Source organism: Mustela erminea, chromosome X, assembly GCF_009829155.1.
Source record: "Mustela erminea isolate mMusErm1 chromosome X, mMusErm1.Pri, whole genome shotgun sequence".
Classification (NCBI taxonomy): Eukaryota; Metazoa; Chordata; class Mammalia; order Carnivora; family Mustelidae; genus Mustela; species Mustela erminea.
Window position 1 is genome coordinate 72,304,238 of NC_045635.1, and position 8,576 is coordinate 72,312,813.

Sequence of the window (8,576 nt, forward strand, 5' to 3'; positions counted from 1 at the left end):
GCTAAATAATTCTTCAGGACCCTCCTAGTTTGAAATGGGCCTGCCTCTACTTTTTCTCATTCTTTCTTGCCAGATTCTTGGCTTTGTCTTTTTTTTTTTTTTAAGAGTGCAATATTTTTTTTTATTTTTTATAAACATATATTTTTATCCCCAGGGGTACAGGTCTGTGAATCACCAGGTTTACACACTTCACAGCACTCACCAAACCACATACCCTCCCCAATGTCCATAATCCCACCCCCTTCTGTCTTTGTCTTTACTTCATGTTCAAAACAATTTCTGATCCCTCTGTAATGTGGTACACTTCTTTATTCTCTTCCTGACTATTTGCACTGTAGATTTCCTGCCTGCAAGGTTTTAGACTTAGCATGTCCTCTGACCCTAGCATCACCCATTATTTTGGTTGTGTCCTTCCACCGCAGGGCTTCTTTCAACTCCCATTACTGATTCCATCCTAACTAAATGGTCTGAAGAACTGGTCCCAGGCTATCTGCAAAGGAGATAAAAGACCATATTTTTAAATTAAGCTGCTTCTCATATTTTTCTGGGTTTATTTGTTAAAATAATGGGACTGCCTGCCAGAAGAACATTTGCAGATGAACCCAGGCATCTTTGAGGTAACTTTTCAGAGGAAGAGAAAAAAGGCATAATTTTTGGACCAAGAATGAATCCTTAATCCTTGGAAGGGGAGAATGATTCTGAGTATAATATTGTGCTACTAATTCTGATCTATCTATTCAATTGCCCCTTAAAAAACTACTCATGTATAGGGCCTATGGACAATGAGAGGAATGTATATAAATCTGCAAAAAGGCTATTTCACTATACACACTCCGCAAGACAACTGGGGCTAAAACACTTCCTCTTCCTTTTGAAAGTATAACACTAAAAAGGACAAAGGCATTCTTGACCTAATAACCAACTTTTGTAGGGCTTTGACACTGACTTTTTTTTTTATTTTATGTGATGGTGTCTGGGGGAAGCTGTAGTGCCTTGTAGAGTTAGCAGTTGCAACTAGTGGGGACCACATGGCCCAGTCTAGAATAAAATCTCAGCATCAAACCAGTGGACTTCTTGATTGGTAACAGTGCTGCAAGGGAGCATATGTGTTTTTGAGCACCATGTGAAACATACATAGACACTTCTAGAAATGGTTGGAAGAGTAAGTGATGGTGTCACTTTAAAGGGGATTAAGGACATGCATTAGTGTGATGAGGGAACAGAAGGCTAGCTGAGGACAAAGAAGCTGGCACCCCACACCCTCCCTTGTGACCTGTGTGACATTCCTCAGGCATTCCTGGCTGCCTTAAAGGAAAAACAAATAGTTAACTTACAGAGATCACAATCCTGCAAGACCTAAGTCTATTTCAATTTACAAACGTCCTAGTGATTTACAAGGAAAAGGTTTTCTTATCAATAGCCTAACTTCCAAAGACCCATAACTCAGTTCCTGAAGCCCTAACATCATCTTTCCCTCCATAAAATTGAGGGAGGCTGAGGCCAAAAGAAATGTAAAGTTAAATTTCTTCTAAACCTAAAGCTTATTGATAAGGACATGTGATAGCAGGAGTGTAACATTCCTTCAGGAAGCTCCCAACTATTTTACTGTTATTGCCTTACTTAAAAGGAAAAACAACCTTAACTTGACAATGGCAAGACCTCTGGTTTCTTGTAGGTCCTCTGTAGTATATGAAAGTTCTTTTGAAACCTCCCTTTTTCCTTACCTCTCCCAACCCCATAGTATATAATCAGCTGCTCCTCACAACCCCAGTGCAGCAGCTCCTTTTGCTCATGGGTCCTGTCTCCATGATTTAATAAACCACAATTTTTCACCAAAGATGTCTCAAGAATTCTTTCTTGGTCATCAGCTCTGGACTCCACCCCATTGAACCTTACTTATATTCTAAAACTTCATGAAGTAGGTGGTAACAAAAGCCACTAAAGTTCAAGCATTATTGTTAATATGCATCATTTTTACACATAATTGGTGGAGGCTTGCATAAATTCAAGTTACATTGGAAATTTCTTTCTCTCTGACCTTAATTCCTAGTCTGTCTAATTCTTTTCACTTGTTCCTGGATCTGATATTTGTCCTCATCACGGACTTTGTTTCAATAAACCCTCATCAATCTTAAAAAAATTCTGGCTTTATAATCTTGAAAAAAGGAGGACAAAACTAAGGTATCACAATCCCAGATTTTAAGATATATTACAAATCTGTAGTAATCAAAACACCATGATACTGGAACAAAAACAGACACACAGTTCAATAGAACAGAATAAGGATTCCAGGAATAAACCCACACTTAAATGGTTAATCTTCAATGAACGAGGCAAGAATATACAATGGGGAAAGGACCATTTCTTCAACAAATGGTGCTGGAAAAACTGGACAACATGCAAAAGAATGAAGCTGGACCACTTTCTTACACTATATACAAAAATAAACTCAAAATGGTTTAAAGATGTAAATGTGAGACCTGGAACCAATAATATTTCTAGAAGAAAACATGAACAGTACTGTCTTTGACATCAGTCACCAAAACATTTTTCTAGATATGTCTCCTTTGGCAAGGGAAAAAAATTAAACTATTGGGACTACACCAAAATAAAAATCTTTAGCATAGTTGAGGAAAACATGAACAAAACAAAAAGACAACCCACTAAATGGGAGAAGATATTTGTAAATGATATAGGCAAAAAGGAGTTAATATCTAAAATACATAATTAACCTATACAACTCAATGCCAAAATAAAATAATCTAATTTAAAAAGGTCAGATGATGTGAATAGACATTTTTCCAAAAAAGAAATGGTCAAAAGACACATGAAAAAATGCTCACTTATTTGTGTAGCATAACAAATATCGTGGAGGACAAGGGGTTTTAGAGAGGAGAAGGGAGTTGGGGTAAATTGGAAGGGGAGGTGAATCATGAGAGACTATGAACTCTGAAAAACAATCTGAGGGGTTTGAAGTGGCGGGGGTGTGGGAGGTTGGGGCACGGTTGAGGCACAGATTGCCTGGAGCACTGGGTGTGGTGAAAAAATAATGAATACTGTTTTTCTGAAAATAAATAAACTGAAAAAATTTTTAAAAATGCTCAACATCACTAATCATCAGGGAAATGAAAATCAAAACCACTGAGATATCACCTCACATTGGTCAAAATGGCTAAAATCACAAGAAACAACAAGTGCTGACAAGTATATGAAGAAAAAGGAACTTTTGTGCACTGTTAGGGGAATGCAGACCTGTGCAGCCACTGTGGAAAACAGCATGGAGTTTTATTAAAAAAAAAAAAAAAAAAAAAAAAAAAAAACTTTGAAAAATAGAATTACTCTATAATCCAGTAATTCAATGACTAGGTATATAGAAAACAAAAACACTAATTCAAAAGATATGTGCATCCTTATGTGTATTGCAGCATTATTTACAATAGCCTAGATATGGAAGCAACACAAAAGTCTATTCATAAATGATGGAAAAAGAAGATGTATTTATACAGAAAGGAATATTACTCAGCCATAAAAATGTAATCTTGCCATTTTTTTTCTTTTCATTTTTTAAAATTTATTTTCAGCATAACAGTATTCATTATTTTTTCACCACACCCAGTGGTCCAGGCAATCCGTGCCCTCTATAATACCCACCACCTGGTATCCCAACCTCCCAAACCCCTGCCACTTCAAAACCCTCAGATTGTTTTTCAGAGTCCTTAGTCTCTCATGGTTCACCTCCCCTTCCAATTTACCCCAACTCCCTTCTCCTCTCTATCTCCCCATGTCCTCCATGCTATTTGTTATGCTCCACAAATAAGTGAAACCATATGATAATTGACTCTCTCTGCTTGACTCATTTCACTCAGCATAATCTCTTCCAGTCCCCTCCATGTTGGTACAAAAGTTGGGCATTCATACTCTCTGATGGAGACATAATACTCCATAGAGTATATGGACCACATCTTCCTTACCCATCTGTCCGTTGAAGGGCATCTTGGTTCTTTCCACAGTTTGGCGACCGTGGCCATTGCTGCTATAAACATTGGGGTACAGATGGCCCTTCTTTTCACTACATCTGTATCTTTGGGGTAAATACCCAGGAGTGCAATGGCAGGGTTATAGGGAAGATCTATTATTAATTTCTTGAGGAATCTCCACACTGTTCTCCAAAGAGGCTGCACCAAATTGCATTCCCACCAACAGTGTAAGAGGGTTCTCCTTTCTCCACATCCCCTCCAACACATGTTGTTTCCTCTCTGCTAATTATGGCCATTCTAACTGGTGTAAGGTGGTATCTCAATGTGGTTTTAATTTGAATATCCCTGAGGGCTAGTGATGATGAACATTTTTTCTTGTGTCTGATAGCCATTTGTATGTCTCCATTGGAGAAGTGTCTGTTCATATCCTTTGTCCATTTTTTGATATGATTGTCTGTTTGTGTGTGTTGAGTTTGAGGAATTCTTTATAGATCCTGAATATCAACCTTTTGTCTGTACTGTCATTTGCAAATATCTTCTCCCATTCCATGGGTTGCCTCTCTGTTTTCTTGACTGTTTCCTTTGCTGTGCAGAAGCTTTTGATTTTGATGAAGTCCCAAAAGTTTATTTTCGCTTTTGTTTCCTTTGCCTTTGGAGACATATCTTGAAACAAGTTGCTGTGGATGATATCGAAGAGATTACTGCCTATGTTTTCCTCTAGGATTCTGATGGATTCCTGTCTCACAATGAGGTCTTTTATCCATTTTGAGTTTATCTTTGTGTACGGTGTAAGAGAATGGTCGAGTTTCATTCTTCTACACATAGCTGTCCAGTTTTCCCAGCACCAGTTATTGAAGATACTGTCTTTTTTTTACTGTATATTTTTTCCTGTTTTGTCCAAGCTTAATTGACCATAGAGTTGAGGGTCCATATCTGGGCTCTCTCCTCTGTTCCACTGGTCTATGTGTCTGTTTTTATGCCAGTACCTTGCTGTCTTGGTGATCACAGCTTTGTAGTAAAGCTTGAAATCAAGTAATGTGATGTACCCAGTTTTATTTTTGTTTTTCAACATTTCCTTAGCGATTCGGGGTCTCTTCTGATTCCATACAAATTTTTGGATTATTTGCTCCAGCTCTTTGAAGAATACCAGTGGGATTTTATTCGGAATGGCATTAAAAGTATAGATTGCTCTAGACGGTATAGACATTTTAACAATGTTTATTCTTCCGATCCAAGAGCATGGAATGGTCTTCCATCTTTTTGTGTCTTCTTCAATTACTTTCATGAGTGCTCTGTAGTTCCTCAAGTACAGATCCTTTATCTCTTTGGTTAAGTTTATTCCCAGGTGTCTTATGGTTCTTGGTACTATAGCAAATGGAATCGATTCTCTAATTTCTCTTTCTGTATTTTCATTGTTAGTGTGTAAGAAAGCCACTGATCTGTACATTGACTTTGTATCCTGCCACATTGCTGAATTGCTGTATGAGTTCTAGTAGTTTGGGGGTGGAGTCTTTCATGTTTCCCATATAAAGAATCATGTCATCAGCGAAGAGAGAGAGTTTGACTTCTTCATTGCCAATTTGGATACCTTTTATTTCTCTTTGTTGTCTGATTGCTGTTGCTAGGACTTCTAATACTATGTTGAACAAGAGTGGTGAAAGTGGGCATCCTTGTCTTGTTCCTGATCTCAATGGGAAGGCTGCAAGCTTTTTCCCATTGAGGATGATATTTGCTGTGGGTCTTTCATAGATAGATTTGATGACGTCCAGGAATGTTCCTTCTATCCCTATACTTTGAAGCGTTTTAATCAGGAACAGATGCTGGATTTTGTCAAATGCTTTTTCTGCATCGATTGAGAGGACCATGTGGTTCTTCCCTCTTTGCATATTAATTTGTTGTATCACATTGATTGATTTGCAAATGTCGAACCATCCTTGTAGCCCAGGGATGAATCCCACCTGGTCATGAGGTCAGAGGATAATCTTTTTAATGTGCTGTTGGATCCTGTTTGCTAGGATCTTGTTGAGAATCTTAGCATCCATATTCATCAGTGGTATTTGTCTGAAAACCCCTTTGGTGTGGTCCTAGCCTGGTTTAGGGATCAGGGTAATGCTGTCTTCATGAAAAGAGCTGGAAGTTTTCCTTCTGCTTCAATTTTTTGAAACAGCTTCAGGAGAATAGGTGTTATTTCTTTGAAAGTTTGGTAGAATTCCCCAGGGAATCTGTCATGTCCTGGGCTCTTGTTTTTTGGGAGGTTTTTGATCACCGCTTCAATCTCGTTACTAGATATTGGTGTATTCAGGTTGTTGATTTCTTCCTAGTTCAATTCTGGGAGTTTATAGTTTTCCAGGAATGCATCCATTTAATCTAGGTTGCTAAGCTTTTTGGCATATAACTGTTGATAATAACTTCTGATCATTGTTTCTACTTCCTTGGTGTTAGCTGTGATCACTCCCTTTTCATTCAGAATTTTATTAATTTGTGCTTTCTCTCTTTTCTTTTGGCTTAGTGTGGCCAATGGTTTATTGATCTTATTGTTTATTTCAAAAAACCAGCTTCTAGTTTCATTGATACATTCTACTGTATCTTTCGTTTCTACCTCATTGATCTCAGCTCTAATCTTGATGATTTCCCTTCTTATGTGTGGAGTTGGTTTGATTTGTTGTTGATTCTCCAGTTCTTTAAGGTGTGGAGACAGCTGCTGTGTTCTGGATTTTTCAATTTTTTTGAGGGAGGCTTGGATGGCTATGTGTTTCCCCCTTAGGACCGCCTTTGTTGTATCCCATAGGTTATGGAGTGAAATGTCTTCATTCTCATTGGCTTCCATGAATTGTTTCAGTTCTTCTTTGATCTCCTGGTTGATCCAGGCATTCTTAAGCAAGGTGGTCTTTAGCTTCCAGATGTTTGAATTCCTTCCAAACTTTTAATAATGCTGCCTCAATTTTATTGTCGCTTCTGCTATAGCAGCATCTTTAAATTTTAGTTCACTAAGTGTATAAATGTATTTGTTGTGACAAAGAGACAAAATAATAAAAACTTATGAGATAGAAGTTAATTTCACCCTTATGTAAAAATGTAAGCTAGTATGTCTTTTTTCTGTTTTAGTTTTTATTTTTTAAAAGTTTTTTTTTAATTTTTTTGTCAGAGATAGAGAGCACAAGCAGGGCGAATGGCAGGTAGAGGAAGAGGGAGACTCCCCACTGAGCAAGGAGGCCAATTCAAGACTCAATCCCAGGACCCTGGGATCATGATCTGAGCTGAAGGCTCAGGCACTTGACTGACTGAGCCAGTAACATGTCCCTTTTCTCAGTTTTATTGAGAAATAATTGATATATATTGCATATAAGTTTAATGCTTATGGCATGATGATTTGATTTACATATATTATAAAATGATTACTACAATAAGTTTAGGTAACACCCATAATCTCATAAAGATACAATAAAAAGAAAAGAATGGAGAAAAGAAAAAGGAAAAAAATTCACCTTGTGTTGTAAACTCTTGGGATTTACTTTTTTTTACAAGCATTCTGTATATCATATAGCATTGTTACCTATATTCATCACGCTGTACATTACATCCCTGACACTTATTTACTTTATATCTTCTGACCACCTTCCTCCAATACCACCTCTCCTCACCTTCCACCTCTGGTAACAGACAATGAGTCTGATCTATTTTTCTATAATTTTTTTTTTTTTAGGTTTCCAAACATAAATGAGTGTATACAATACTTGTCTTTCTCTATCTGACTTACTTCACTTAGCATGCAACATTAAGTTACATCACCAGTGTTGTCATAAATGGCAGGATTTCTTCATTTTATGGGGAATGATACATATATATGGTATTATATATATATATATATATATATATATATATATATGTATTTAACATGATACATACTTGGGATATATATCCCAAGTGTCTATCAATGGATACATGGATTTTAAAAATGTGTTTATAGGGGCACCTGGGTGGCTCAGTGGGGGGTTAAAAATGTGTATATATATATAATCAGTTCTTTGGCTATTGTAAATACTACTGCTATGGACATGGGGTGCATACATCTCTTGGAGTTAGTGTTTTTTTTTCCTTTGTACATATCCACAGAAGAGATATTGATAGGTTATAGGATAACCAATTTTTAATTTTCTGAGGAACTTCCATAATGTTCTCCATAGTATCTGTACTAATTTACAATCCCACCAACAGGGCACAAATGTTCCCTTCTCTCCACAACCATGCCAGCATTTATCTCGGCTTTTTTGATGATGGCTACTCTAAGAGCTATGAGGTATTATTATCTTATTGTGGTTTTAATTTTCATTTCCCTATGTCTAGTGATATTGACCATCTTTCTTGCACCTGTTGGCCATTCATATGTCTTTTTTAGAAAATTGTCTATTCAGGGCTCTGCCCATTTTTAACTGGATTACTATTGCTGTTACTATGGCTATTGAGTTGTATGAGTTCTTTATATATTTTGGATATTAATTATTTATTGGTATGTCATTTGTAACTATTTTCTCCCATTCAGTAGGTTGTCTTAGTTTTGTTGATAGTTTCCTTTGCTGTGCAGAAGCTTTTGTATTTTGA